At 36.0% G+C, this 15,961-nt stretch overlaps 1 long non-coding RNA gene across 6 annotated transcripts in view; it reads right to left on the bottom strand.

The window, feature by feature from the left end:
- LOC122237641 overlaps positions 1–15,961 on the bottom strand; it is a 72,371-nt gene that overhangs the window by 1,624 nt on the left and 54,786 nt on the right. For 3 of the 6 annotated variants that reach the window (XR_006216230.1, XR_006216227.1, XR_006216229.1), the window contains 3 exons: positions 13,960–14,016; positions 8,600–8,749; positions 7,162–7,197 (listed from right to left, as the gene is read on the bottom strand). This is a non-coding gene — a long non-coding RNA (uncharacterized LOC122237641). Of the gene's footprint in view, positions 1–3,722; positions 3,785–7,161; positions 7,198–8,599; positions 8,750–13,959; positions 14,017–15,961 lie in introns of those variants that run through there. The other 3 variants (XR_006216231.1, XR_006216232.1, XR_006216228.1) reach the window with 2 other exon arrangements.

Here is a 15,961-nt window from a genome sequence, read left to right as displayed (position 1 = left end):
CCCTTGGTTCATGTATAACTGAGTTCCTATGCCTCCTGGGACCCAGAGCATTAAATGATAGCTATTAAACTTAGGCTTTCTTCTTTTTCCACCAGCCCCTGCAGCTGAAGTCAGAGTATTCCTAAGGAAAAAGCCCATTTACATCAGAAACCCTCTTTAATATGTGTGGCAAAATATTCTTAAAGTTATCAACCATAGCAGAACATATTTCAGTTTCAAGATACTTAAAAATAATAAGTAAATAATCATTGTATATATAAAATGTAGTAATAGACATTAGTAAACTGTGTAACATTCACCTGAAAGTAAAGACCCATTGGCAAAATTTGATAATTACAATTAACCATGGCACAGTCCCAAAATCACTTGGACTGTCTAATAACTTTGAAGGTAATATTATGTTAAGGAACCACATACCTAAAGAAAATGTTTATAATGTTCTGTATTTTTGTAACAGATTTACTATCACCTTTCACAGAACCCAAAATTTTATGCTTCAAGTGGTAGAATCTATAGAATATTGATTTGTTTTTATTTGTTCAGATTCAACTGTCAGTAAAACCTAAAGAAGAAAGAATTCAGTCCCACTTAGTGGAAACTCACAAGATATAAATGTAGCAATATAATATTACATACAGGAAATATTGTGACTATCAGAATATAACAGGAACCATGTTTTAAAAATATTAAACCAATGTGTTTTCCCTTATTAATCCTGTTCTTTCCCCTATAACTCTTTCGGCCACTATGGCTATACCATGAAGGTTATTACCCAGAAAAAGTATGACTGCAGTTTGCCTAGACTCCAGAACATAGTGTAAGTAAAGAAGAAAGGAAAATAACATAGAAAAGAAGTTCTCAACAGAATAAGGGAAAATCTAAAGAAAATGGTATTTGGAAAAGATGAGATGATATTAAAGGAATTATGTTCAGGATCCCTTCATCCCTCATTTGTGTTGAGAAGATAGAAACCTCATTGAATGTCTAACTCAGACAGCTCCTGCACCCTGCTCCCACCTTATAAAGGACACCTCTTTGAACAGCACTTTACATCAGCTCAAAGTGGTAACATAAGAGGAATCATACAGCATATTTGGGCAGCAGGTGGACTGGAGGTAGCCTTCCAAAAATCTTCCTAGATTCGTGTGTGATATGAAAGGTATCCAAAATCCCTTCTGCTGTAGGTAGAACTAGAAAAAAAGATGTGGGGTTCCTGGCTGCCTCAGTTGGTGCAGCATGCAACTCTTGATCTCAGGGACATGAGTTCAAGCCTCACATAGGGTGTAGACTGTACTTAAAAGAAGAAGAAGAAGAAGCAGAAGCAGAAGAAGAGGAGGAGGAGGAGAAGGAGAAGGAGAAGGAGAAGGAGAAGGAGAAGGAGAAGGATGTTCTAGCAGATGTTACCTGGCTAGCAAGCTTGCTAACGTGTGATGCTAGTGATGGTCACTGTGGCAGAGGTAAAATGTTTATATATCAAGATCTACTGGATGAACCACCAGGTCCAGGACCAAATGAAAGTCAGAGCCAGAACTAGAGATAGCTTTAGTGCTGCCCCAAACAAAAATGGGATCTTACTCCATGGAGGGCAATATACCTCCAATAATTAGCCATGTATTTATATCCCTCATATATCTATCTATCTCCCTCATATATCTATCTATATCTATATATATATATATAGATAGATATAGATAGATATATGGCCATATAGATAGGTATATGAGGGAGATAGATAGATAGATAGATATAGATATAGATATAGATATAGATATAGATAGATATAGATAGATATGCATCCAATAGCCAATATTCCAGTTTGAGTCTCAAGACTGTCTGCTGTAGAAACAGGAAGAGCCAATGATGCAGATGAAGGAAATCTGCTAGAGAATTCTCTCTTGTGTGGGGAGTCTGGTCTTTTTGTTTTTGTTTTTGTTTTTTCAAGTCTTCAACTGATTGAATGAGGCCCACTCCCATTATGGAGGGGATCTGCTTTACTAAAAGTGTACTGGTTTAGATGTTAATATCCAAAAACACTCTCACAGGAACAATGTTTTATCAAATATCTGAGTACTGCATGGCCCAACCAACTTGTCCCATTAAATTAATTGTCATTTGGTTGAACAGTAAAACACTTTGTTGGTGTAGTTATTATATTAGAAGGGGAAAGTTAACTAGATTTAATGGAACAGAAATGAGCAAATATCTGTTAAGCATATTTTGGACCTATATAATTATGGTATAGCCTTGCAGGGCATCAGATTAATGGGACTGAGTGCCCAGACTATGGGCTGGCATAGAATGAGAATGCTTTGGGTGGAGAGGTAACAGGTATTTATTCTACGGAGCTATGTGCAGATATTCAATCAGAAAATAATTCTTTGATCACACATTCCCTTTAGTCTTCACTATTCTTTTCAAATCCAACGGAAGTTTTAAATTAGGGAAAGATAGCATTAATAAAATAGTAAAGGCTTAAAGAAATGTTTTTATCTCATTTTTGTAGTTGACACAGGCAGTCTTTCCTTTCTTCACCTTTTCATTATTACCACTCTTAAATTGGGTGTCTCACACCACAGGACTTTGTTAATATCCAATGGTCAATCGGGTAGCTCATTCAGTAAAGGTTGGAAAAGAAATCTTTTTCCAACTCACTGTGGCCAATTCTATGGAATCAAAAAGACTACTAATTAAAATTCACTTTTTTTTAGAGTCAGAACACAGAAGGTGTTAGTTAGGCTAGTAAAGTTCTGAATGTTATCTAAAGTTGTGCCATTAATGAAAAACAAAGTTTAAGCAAAAATATTTTGTCCTAAATCTGGAGGGATTAGAAGAGCAAGAGAAGAAAGGAAAACTGGCACATCTATGGTGACCAAAGGGGAAATGATAAGGAGGAAAAGAAGACTCTAGAAGGAAGAGTCATCCCCTCAAATGTCAGCAATTTTAGCCTGCTCATTAGTACACTCTTCTTCTTAACATTCTATGTGAATAATTTACAGTTAAAACAGGTATAATCTAAAAACAGTCCATTACCCTAAACAAATTGATGACACATTAAGGCAATGCTCCAGAATAGGAGAAATAGGCCCAGGGGCAGAATGACAAGGCCAGTCTGAGTATAGTCAATACCATTCATGAATGTGTCTTCACTAGCCATGAAAGTCTCACACTCTCATATTTAGGATGACATCTGATTGTGCTATGATCATGTGCAAATACCAGGAAGGTATTACAGAACTACTGATGTGTTTAGATATTCCTGTATTTGGTTGAATTTATGACAAAAAATGAATGGCCCTTGCAAGATTTATAGGCAATAGGACAACTGAAAATCAACTTGCTTCTTCTGCATATTTTATTATCTATCATAAAAGTAAAACATGACAGAAATAACTAAAACTGAATGGTTAAATAAGAATAGGTCATTCTCACAAACTTGGTTTTAGTCCTTTGTAATCGAGAGGCATAACATTTTCAGGATTGACCTGGCTGGTTGTTTCTGTTTCAGAGGAAAGTGCAATCTGCCTAGAGGTCTGACCTTAGAATTTAGAGTGTCATTGTCATTTTTTTTTGTTTTTGCTTTTGTTTTAATACTGAGATGATCTCCTCCATCCTCCTCCAATCTATTTAAACATGAATAAGCCTAAGTCACACTAGACAGACATCTATCTATAGAGATATCTGGTTCAAAGTAGAAGAGAAGGAGGTAGGTTTGGGAAGTTTACCTTCAGCCTAAGGTGTCAGGAAGAAACAAGTACTATGTATGAGGCTCCAAGTAGGTGAAGACCTGGGAAGAGAGCAGAGCCTATTTACAAAGGTTAACCTTTGTCCCAAATGACATTCATATATCCTGGTGATGCTATCTGCTGAAATCGTGACCACTACCTATACCACAAAATCATTATTTTGAGAAGCCAATCATAAGTCCTCACATCTAGAAAATATCAACACTCCACTCATTTGAATACCAAACCCAGTATTCTTTGAGTTTGCATTTAACTTTCTCAGGTAAGGCCTCTTGCTAATTACAAAGTTGTGGCAAAGGACTAACAAGGAATCTCACCAACCATGGAAAAAAGAAAAACTCCATGCATTTCATGACTGGGCAGGAAAGAGGATAGACTTTAACAGATGAAGATGAAAGACGTTTCAGGAGAGGATGAGAAACTGGAGCCTTTCATTAATTCCATACTTTCCTTTATTACAGGATTTCCCTCCATCACTCTTTGCTTACAGTTGCTACAGGAGGACTGAATGTTCCCAATGAAGGCCTGAAGGTCATCAAGGACCTCAGCCAGAGGGAGTGAGGGCTAGTGTCACTGTGAGGTTCAATTCTCTGCACACTGGTGCTACATGAGTAAACAACGCTGTGGTGTTTTGCATAGCTGCAGAGTTGTTATGTAAACCTAGGCAGGCCCTAGCAGAGGACACAGCAAAGGGAGCAGAGTAAGATCTTCCTGAATGTGCTGTGCCCATTCAGAGTGGACACACTCTTCCAGAGTGACTGGCAGAGGATGCTGATCTTTTGAAAGAATGAGGTAAAGCATGATTACCAATATCTGATCCTTGATTCACTTTTAAAAATAAACTGTACTACTTTAAGAGTGACCAAAAGTTCTGAGAGTCTTCTTATCAATAAGTGGGGTCTATGTCCCCTCTTTGCATCTGGGTGGGTTTGTCACCAGAGAGACCACAAGACTTGACATTTACTGCCCATGGGCTTGTACTTATTAACATCGGTCTTATGTTTTTTCTTAAGCTCTTCTTTCTGGCTTACCCCTTAACTCAGACAAATGAAACCAAAAACCACCCCTTAGGTGATGGCGGCTGCCCTGACAAGATCTCTTGCGGGCCTAGATCACACAGACCTTTTGAGCTAAACCCCCAACTCACATCTGTGCAGATGCACCAAGGAGTGACGTCAAGAATGACCTACCATTACCTTTATCTTATAATAATACTAAGATTTCCACCTACGGAGCCTCAGCCTCACTTATATACAATGTATGTATGAGCATGTTTCTTTTTAAAAAAAATTTTTAACGTTTATTTATTTTTGAGACAGAGAGAGAGAGCATGAACCTGGGAGGGTCAGAGAAAGAGGGAGACACAGAATCTGAAACAGGCTCCAGGCTCTGAGCTGTCAGCACAGAGCCCAACGCAGGGCTTGAACTCACGGACCGCGAGATCATGACCTGAGCCGATGTTGGACACTTAACCGACTGAGCCACCCAGGTGCCCCGAGCATGTTTCTTTCAGGCACTTACAGGACCCTATGCCTTCTACATACAATGACAAGGCTTCCTTGTCTAAATATTCATTTGAACCCTAAACAAAAGGACCCCTTTCTTCCTCCTCAGGGAGTCAAGGCTTTGGAAGCTTGATCTCCTTATTTTCTATAAATAAAACTTTTCTTTGTGCAACAACTCACCTGGTGCAGTTTCTGATTCACCAAGGAGTGAATTCATTCATGTTGATTCTGTGAAAGCTTGACCAATAAAATATGGGAGAAATGATGCTATACCAAATTTCTGAGCCCAGAAATTAAGTGACCAGTCACTTCTAGTCCTGTCTTGTGAAATAGTCACTCTTAGAACACTGCATCCAAGCTGTGAGTTAGCCCAATCAGCCTATGGTGAGACCCACATGGAAAGCAAATTAGGCTCCTGGCCAATAGTCTAGTTGAACTCCCAGCCACCAGCCAGCACCCAACTTTGGTAACCATGTGAGCAAGCCATCATGGAAGCAGATCCACAAGCCCCTGCAGACACCACACAGAGCAGAGATGAGTAATAAGTAATTATATCATATATAGCGACTTGGCAATTTTGGAAAGACCACTGAGTTAAGCACAGCTAAGAAAAAAGGTTCAAACATCTATATAACACAATAAGCATTGTCCAAAGTTAGGATAAGTAAAAATAAAACATTTATCAGGTGGATGGGAACTTAAAATTATTTGATAACAAAAATTGACTCCCATCTTTGAAGTGACTAAAAACCACTATTTTGTCAGAGAAATATATTTTAATTTAAATAGTTAATCAAATAAAGTGTTGTAACAATTAGATACATACACATACACATGTCTCTATAAACCACACTCAGTATTATTGTCATCTTATACCACAGCAAATGTTTGCAAATTAAACTCTGAGAAAAAAACAATTGTTTAGTTTCCCCCTCGCCTCTTGAGAAAGAGGACTGCAGGAAACCTAAGAGGCCTCATGGAAAGTCACTGGCACCCAGACCACATAGGGTTTTAAAGATCAAAGTAACATATGCAAACTCCACTGACTTCGTATGTTAAATCAAAACATGAAAGCCTTTTCATTCTTGAAAAACTCTATTGGATTTTGTCAGAGAATTTGTGTAGGAATTGTACTTCTCCTGTTTCTCTGTTTTAATTATTAGAGGTATTTGCATGAAAACAGGGTCTTTATTTTTAAGAGTTCATCTGTTCCTGCTGTGTTTCCCTCACTTGAAGTCATAATCCAGCATAAGATAAATACCAACAGGATGAGATAAACTCTTTAAAAGGCAAAGATTTTGTTTTCATGCAAATGATTCAAATAATGTTTTTGAAGTCAAACATAAGATTGATGGTATGCAAATAACATTGTCTGTAATATTTGTTCTGTATAGTCTAGGATATTTTTTTCCAGTCTTTGCTGTACAAAGAAAACTTAGTGTCCAGAGGACATAATAAACATTTTACTTATTAAGAGCCAAGATATATTAGCAAAAAAGTCAGTTATAATGGAAATGCAGCAAAATAGACCAAATATCACTTTAAATAAGGTTCACATCATGTTTAAGCTACACTTTAAATAAAAAAAATGTCAAAATAATTCTATTGTGACTTTGGAAAGTCCCCAAGCCGGACACAGGATCTTTTATAATAATGTGTCATTTCCTCATGCTTTTATTTCTCTAGATTTAAAGGTTTTTTGTGTCTCCTCAATACTATTCTGTCAAATACATTGAGAGATGGATATTTCTTAGTCCACTGTCCATAGAATTATCTTCAATGTACTGGGTCAAAAAATTTATAGTGCATATATACTTAAGAACTATTGCAAAGATTTTAAGGACAGATCTTTCAGTTATAATTTCAAATATTTTATTTCTAAATTATAAAGTATTATTAATATCAATTAATACCTTCACATATGTGATCTTGCTTGGTTTTTCAAAAATCTTTGGAAGAAAAGAGAGAAGAGGTTGTTAAACCATGTTTTAAAGTGAGTGCTAATTAGAGAAGTTAAATCACTTGCTTAAAAGTCATGTGATTACGCAACATTACTTTCTGGGTCTAGAAGTCAGGTATTCTGGCTTTCAGACTCAGCATTTAACCACCACATTATGCATATGACAAAAGATCCTTGGAATAAATATAAAAAAATGAATAATCAAAGTAACAAAACTATAATGAAATATATATTTTACTATAAAGGTGTCAGAGTTATCATAAGCCTGAATCAAGAAGAAAGTCATTAATTAATAGTGAGTTCATTTGTTGTTTTTTGTTTGTTTTTATTTGAGAGAGGGAGAGCGAGACAGAAAATGCAAGAGGGGGAGAGGGGCAGAGGGAAGGGAAGAAAGAGAGAGAGAGACAGAGACAGAGAGAGACAGAGAGAGAATCTCAAGCAGGCTCCACACTCAGTGTAGAGTCTGACATAGGGCTCAATCCTACGACCCTGGGATCACGTGAGCCCAAATCAAGAGTTGGATACTCAGCCAATTGAACCACCAAGGTGCCCTGTGAGTTCATTTATTTTGCAAATGATAAGGACAGTTAGTTTATAGCTGGAATAGGGATTTTGAAATTATGGAACAAATACTACTCAAATATAAATGATATTTATATTTTGTTTCTATATGTCCTAAAAATACTTCAAGACATAACATTTAGAAAACATTGGTCTAGAAAGCAGATCATCATGATAGAAAAGCAAATGGGAATATGATTCTGCCTAGTTTGCAAATTAATTCCATATCTAGTAGCTTACAATCACTATCTTTCACTAACAGAATAAACACACACAGGGATATCTTAGAAAACAAGGAAATAGTGTAATATGTTGTATGATTGGTTCCTCAGTCATTTGCTTCTTAAAAATATAGTCAGAATGACAATCTCATTCTCATCCTCTCTCTCCCTCTTCCTCTCTTTCTGTCTCCCATCCTGAGTTTAACTTCCACTAAAGTTTCTGAAATTTAAATACAAAATACTTAAAGGTTATTATGATACATTATTCTAAAATTTTAAAAAAGTGTTGTTATATGGATAGCCTCCTAATGCAGCTAACCAAAATGTCAGTCTTTGGTCAGAGCTTACACAATGCCCAAGTAGTTAATAGTTTCCTATAATTTCTGTCGAACACATAAAAGATGAGGTAAGTTTTTTTGCTAAGGTGATATCAACATATAATCTATCTCTTCTTATGAAATACATATATACTTCTTACACTTAAAAGAAGCTTGTATATGTGAATGTATCTGTTACCTACAGCTGAGTAACAAATCACCCCAGATTTTACTTGTGCATAACAATAATGATTTATTATTTCTCATGACTCTGGTTCTTCTGGTATCTTACCCAGATTCACATAGACAGCTTTCTTCAACTGGAGGGTTATTGAGGGGTAGGCTCAGCTGGAGACCTGGGACAACTGGACGCTTCTCTCCACGTGATTTTTCATCCTTAAGGAAGCTAGTCCTAGCATCTTCACATGGTGGCAGCAACATTCTAAAAGGGTAAGTTCCAATTTGTAAATATATATCAAGCTTCTGCTTGCCATATGTTCGCTGATGTCCCATTGACCAAAGCAAATCACCTGGCTAAGCTGGGTATCAGTGTTGTTGGGGACGATCACTACATGAGGGCATTGCTTGCAAGAGGTATGGTTCATGGAGAGCCAATTTTGTTGCCTATGTACTACAGTGGGGGAAAAAAATGCTACTTTTAAATAAAACAACCTGTATGTTTAGAAAAAAGTATTCTAAAGGAGTGTAACCAGATTATCTGAATGCTTTTACAGTGAGGCAGCTTTTAGGTCAGGGCAAGTCACTATTATACTATTTTGCAATTTATTTTAGATTTATAATAAAACATAAAATACTTTATTTACAATAAAAATAAATAGCAAGAACTTTTTATTTTAAAAAAAAATTTTTTTTCAACGTTTTTTATTTATTTTTGGGACAGAGAGAGACAGAGCATGAACGGGGGAGGGGCAGAGAGAGAGGGAGACACAGAATCTGAAACAGGCTCCAGGCTCCGAGCCATCAGCCCAGAGCCTGACGCGGGGCTCGAACTCACAGACCGCGAGATCGTGACCTGGCTGAAGTCGGACGCTTAACCGACTGCGCCACCCAGGCGCCCCAGCAAGAACTTTTTAAAGGAAACCAACTGACTTTAATTAGAAGGAGGAAAATATAATTATTATTGAGCAATCATTATGCACTTGGTACTTAATCAAGTGGAGTATATATATTCTCACTTATTCTAATAGACAACACTGAAAAATTTTTTGTTAAATTTAATTTGTTAATGAAAATTATAATCTTGAATGCTCACTTATTAAGTATTGTGCCCAAGTATTTTCATTATTTTGACTAATATTCTGAAGACATTAGTTCTAAATTAAACCAACTGTAGTTTAATGAGACATTCACACTCTTTTCCTTATAGTTCTGGCTTCAGCAGCACATATACTGAATTTGGAACACATGCTTTCTTTCCTTATAATAAAATCACTTAGGATTTGAACCAATCCTTTACTGCTACTCTTGAGTAACAGAGACCCAGAATAACATTGGCTTCAACAAGACAGGAGTTAATCTCTTTCTCAAGGAGAAGGTTGGACATAGGCAGTTCAGGGTTGAGCTCTCCTGCTCTGAGGCTTAGGTACCCAGGTTCTTCAAGCTTATCATTACCACCCCTACAGTATAGCTTGCTGCAGTGGAAGCTGGGAAATGCTGACTAGCCTTTTTCCTTAGTGTTTATTCACTCTTTCTGTGGAGAGAATGGACACTGGATATCAGGGGACATGGGCAACCTTTGCTTTACCTTATAAGCAATGACCTTATATGCTTTACCTTGTATGCCCAATCTCTGGGGTCAGAGATTATTATCCCTAATAGTACCCTTAAAATGGATGATTTCTCTGAGTGATACTAATTAACCTATAATTAGGATAAAAACACTTGGCCTTATTAGAACTCGATTCTAAACATCATGTTTCACGCTATCGAGAAAGTTGGTGCATTTGCAACTACAGAACTAGCTATGTTGAATTGTTATAATAGGCACAGTCACTATTACTCACTGAAATTCACATGAACAGGCAAGAAGCATCAAGTAGAAAGTCAGACAAGCAATGTCTCAGGGAATGAAAATGCACTAAGACGGTTGGGGAGGGGCTAATAGGCAACAGGGGTTGGCTTAGAAAGGAAAGTGCTAGGGGTGCCTGAGTGGCTCAGTCAGTTAAGCATCCCACTTACGCTCAGGTCATGATCTCAAGAGTTCATGACTTTGAGCCCTGCTTTGGGCTCTGTGCTGACAGCTCAGAGCGTGGAGCCTGCTTCAGATTCTGTGTCTCCCTCTCTCTCTGTCCCTCCCCCACTTATGCTCTGTTTCTCTCTCTTTCTCAAAAATAAATAAAACATTAAAAAATTTTAAAAAATAAAGAAAGGAAAATGCTCCCTTAGACTGGTGAATTATAAGGAAAAAATTTTAAAAAAAGGAGAAAGGAAATTTTCTAGTAAATTAAAACTAAGGGAAAATGTCATTACTCTACCTTTGTGGTAAAGGTGGTTCATTGGTTTTAGATATTCATTTCACATTGACTAAATGACCACATGATTTATTAACTTTTCATACCACCTTTCTCATACATTTATTCAGAAATCCCTACAAATATATACATATTGGGTTCTCCTTGACACTGTAACCAGCTCTAGCTCAAGACCATCATTCTTCTGGGCATCCAGAATATACCAGCGCCACTAAAGGAGAAGAGCTGGACCTGACCCACATCATGTCAAGGGTCTGCCTCAGGGAAGGAAGCCAAAGAATTCTAAAAGGTTAAGGTAGACCACACTTTCAAAAAAAAACCTGCCACAAATTACAATTGTAGCATTTCCTCAATTCATTTTAGGCACTTCCAAACTTTCTCAGGTAAATTTGATTTATTCAGTCACTTCATTGGATCACACTGGTTTTACCATGGAAACTACTTCAATTATTCAAATGTTATCCATAGCTTTATGAATGCTGAACACTAGTCTCTGTCTAAATAACATCATTCAGCCAGTTAGTGACATAACCAGCCCCTGAATGAAAGAAATTTAGCTGCTGACTCCAGACCCATGCAATGACTGATTCTAAAGAAAATGCTTAGTTTCCACTATAAATCTCAGTTCTTCTGTCAACTACGATGACTGAAACTCTTGTATATTTCTTCAAAACAGCCCTGCCACACTCCCTGTTGTGCTGATTGTTCTAAATTAGAGATCTGCTGCTTCCCTGTGGGCATCCTGTAGGAACATATAGATTTTCTATTGAGCTGTGAGGGCTTCACATCAGTTTTGCACAGTAGCCAATTTAAGCAGATTGGAGCATTATATGCAATCCTACTGCATAGTCAGCATTGGAATTGTCTTACTAGGATGCATATGATTAGGAAGAAGTCCTATCCCCTGTCACACACAGTGAACCAGTGTGACCTGCCAGAAAGAGCACAGGCTGAGGAGCTTACTGTGGCCTGACTGTTCTCACTCTCACTTCTCCCATCTATAAAACTAGGAGGATAATGCCTAACTTTCGTGATCACATGAATTAGTGAGAACACATGTAAAATACCTACCATAGTATCTGAGATAGGATACTACTCCTCATTTATTATTACAAAAAGGGAAAGATCCTTGGTTTAGAGAATGTCGAAAATCAAACATTTTTCTTCAATACTAATATTCAAAATTGAATCCTGTTAAGGCTGTCAGTGATCCTGATATTATGGGCCCTCTTGTATAATTAAAAGTAAAATCAATGATAAAGAATAGTTTTAGGAACTTTAACAAATTTCTGACTTTTTTCATCAGGATTACTTTTTTTCTTCTCAAGAAATGTCAATATTCAAAATCTCTTGCCTGAAGCACATTTTTAATTTGCCTTAGGATAATCCAGCACTATTTGAAATGTGCTTTAATCACTTTCTCTCAAAAGCATCCATTCCTTTCTGATCTTTTTACTAAAGATTTCAAAAGAAAGAAAGAAAGAAAGAAAGAAAGAAAGAAAGAAAGAAAAAGAAAAAAAAGCCTGAGAAATTTATTACTATGAAAACCTGAGCTAGTGCCTAAAATAGAAACCAAAGTGTAAATGTCTGTATTGAATATATTGAGTATTCCTATTGGAGCCCTGTGGCAAATATTTAAATTTCATGATATGAAAATTAAATAGAAATGTATCTAAAAGTAGACTGGGGTAGTGTAAAGAGCCGAGGCTTGGAACTGGAGAACCCAAGTAGGATTTATTCATTAATTCTAAAAATATTTACAGAGTGCTTGCATTATGCTAGACAATCTAAATATTATGGTGAGCATGACTGTATTTCCTGCCTTTATGTGTTCTATGTCTTATGGAGAAGATAGTATACATACAATTGTGAGGTGTTAAAACAAAAGTAAAATGGATTGTCAATTTATAATAGATGTACCAAAATGATTGTAAGGAATCAAGGAAATCCTTCTGAAGAAGTGTTTTCTAAACTAAGACCTGAATATTGAGAAATGATGAAGAATGGAGAGTGGAGACAGCAGATGAAGCAGAATGGAAAGGTAAATGTTTTTTTCTACAGAACAGTGTTTCATAAGGAAGTGACATGAGCATATTGGCACTTTAAACTATGCTTTTGACTGCAGAGTGAAGCACAGTTCAAAGGCAACAAGGGTGGATGTAAGGAGATCCATTAAGAGTGTCTTGCAGTGGAACAGGTAAGGTATAAGCTACATGACAGCCATGTAGATAAAGAATGGTTGGCCCTTTGCAATGCTAAAATTGACTTCTGTAGAGGACTTGATTCTTCATCAATCAGAATGAAAAGGATGAACAACAGGCCAAATATGATGTTCAGCACTAAGACTAAGGGGTTGAGTGGACAAAGATGCAGTTTACTAATCTAGAAAACACAGAATAATGGAAAGTTTGAGGTTGAAGATGATAAGATGCCTTCAAAATACTCAAGGGAAGATGTCCAGTAGGCAGTTAGTTATACAGGTTTGGTTTTCGCTCAGGAGTCTGGGCTGAGAAAAATCTCAAAAAGTTCTTCCAAGACTACATGGCACGTAGTCAACATTCAATAAGTTCACCTATGTTTATTAGTAATAGTATTATGAGTTCTATCACTATCAGTGTATAGAAATGTAACCATTACCAATACGCAAAAGACTCCAAGAGAACCAAAGCCAATCAGTCATAAAGCTCTTTTACTCATTTTGAAATGGTGGTAAATTTATGCTTGATGAAAATATAAACATAATCCACTTTATTTTAAATAAGCAAAGATGCTATCTTCATATGCCTCTGAAGTAAACATCAGTACTGAGGCTAATGTTCATCTTGGACTCCAAGTCAAAAGTTCCATTAATCGCTCAACCTCTGGTAACATACTTCTTCCCCTGTGGTTAATCAGTTGCTTTTCAAAGTTTATCAGGCCTTTGCTTAAATCTCCTCCAATAATGGAAAGTGAGATCATCAACCTTGGAGAATAAGAGTTTTCTATCATTTTCCCCTCAGAGAATACTTACTTACACAAACACCATTAAACAAACAAACAAACAAACAAGTCTTTGTAGAAGTTCAGGAGTCCCGCAAAGGAGTTTCAGCACACTCTTGGAGAAAAAACAAATTCAGGATTAGATGCATTGAAGAGAATAAGAGGAACAGTTTCACTTTACCTGTGTCACCCTTCCCTTAAGGCAGCATAACATAGACACCAAAGCCATATCAGGAAACTACAAGAAAAGAAAACCAGAGGTTATATCACTACTGAATACAGATGCAAAAATTCCCAACCAAATTCTACCAAATGAACTCAACAGTACTTTAATAGGATCATACACCATGATCAAATGGGATTTACCTCTGGGATTCAAAGATGTACAACATCTGTAAATCAATCAGTGTGATATATTATATATAATATCAACTATTATATATAATATGAACTATTATGTATAATATGAACTATTATGTACAATATGAGCTATTATGTATAATATGAACTATTATATAAAATATGAACTTTTATGTATAATATGAACTATTATATATAATATGAACCATTACATATAATATGAAATATTATATAATATGAAATATTGCATATAATAAGAAATATGATATATCATAAGAAATATATCATAAGAAATATGATATATCATATGAAATGTAGTATGAAATATGATATATCATATGAAAGAGGATATATCATATGAAATATATGAAATAGGATATAGCATATGAAATATGATATATGAGAAAGGATATATCCTACGAAATAGGATATATCATATGAAAAAAGTATACATCAGATGAAATAGGGTATATCAGATGAAATCTCATATGAAATATGAAATGCCATATGAAATATAAAATACCATATGAAATATGATATGCCATATGAAATATGATATACCACATGAAATATGATACATAATGAAATATGTTATATCATATGAAATATGAAGACGAAAGACATAAGTTATTCAGTTATGTTTCATTTGTATACCTCCTTAGATATACGAACAACAGTGACCACAAAATAAGAGGAGACAATGTAGATGCATGTTTTCTCAGACAGGGTGTTTTGCCCAAAGCTAGATTCTCACGCATTTTCTCATCCTCTCTTTACCTACCCTGTCTTCTGTTCTCATCTAATCCCAAGGTTTAAAAACTGTATTTAGTTGGATGTCTTTGAATTTTCTCTACCAGATGCTTCTAACTCCCCTGAGCTACAGACTCTAGACAGACACTGTCACTCTTACTTAGATCTTACTGGAAACCTCATCCTAGACATGTCCTCATGCCAATTCCCAGGCTTTCCTCCTGATTTCTCTGTAGCTCTCACAGAAAGAAAGAACAATGAGATTAAAGCCCAAGTCTTCATGGAAAGCCTTCCAAGCCCTTCTCTCTATCCTATGACCTGCATGTGTTCCCAGTGCTAGAGGGCCTGAACCAATGCCAGGATATGAAATATGATATGTAATAAGAAATATTATATATAATAAGAAATATTATATATAATAATAAGTATTATATGCAATAAGAAATATTATTTATAATAATAAGTATTATATATAATAAGAAATATTATTTATAATATGAAATATGCATACTATGAAATATTATACATACTACGAAATATTATATATATGGAGACATAAGACATAAGTTATTCAGTTATATTTCAGTTGTATACCTCCTTAGATATGCAAACAACAGCGACCACAAAATAAGAGGAGACAATGTAGATGCATGTTTTCACAGACAGACTAGTTTGCCCAAAGCTAGATTCTCACAGATTTTCTCATCCGCTCTTTACCTACCCTGTGTTCTGTTCTCATTTAATCCCATGGTTTAAAAACCGTATTTAGTTGGATGTCTTCTGAATTTTCTCTATCAGGTCCTTCTAACTCCCCTGAGCTACAGACTCTAGACGTACACTGTCACTGTTACTTAGATCTTATGGGACACCACATCCTACACATGTCCTCACACCAGTCCCCAGGGCCAGTGGCCCTTTGCTTTCCTCCTGATTTCTCTGTAGCTCTCACAGAAAGAGATAACAATATGAAATATTAAACATAATATGCAATATTATACGTGTTATTAAATATTATATAATATGAAATATTATACACAAGAAATATTATATACAATATGAAATATTTATGCAAT

This window comes from Panthera tigris, chromosome B1, assembly GCF_018350195.1.
Source record: "Panthera tigris isolate Pti1 chromosome B1, P.tigris_Pti1_mat1.1, whole genome shotgun sequence".
NCBI classification, from domain to species: Eukaryota; Metazoa; Chordata; class Mammalia; order Carnivora; family Felidae; genus Panthera; species Panthera tigris.
This window is presented reverse-complemented; position numbering and strand designations above follow the sequence as displayed.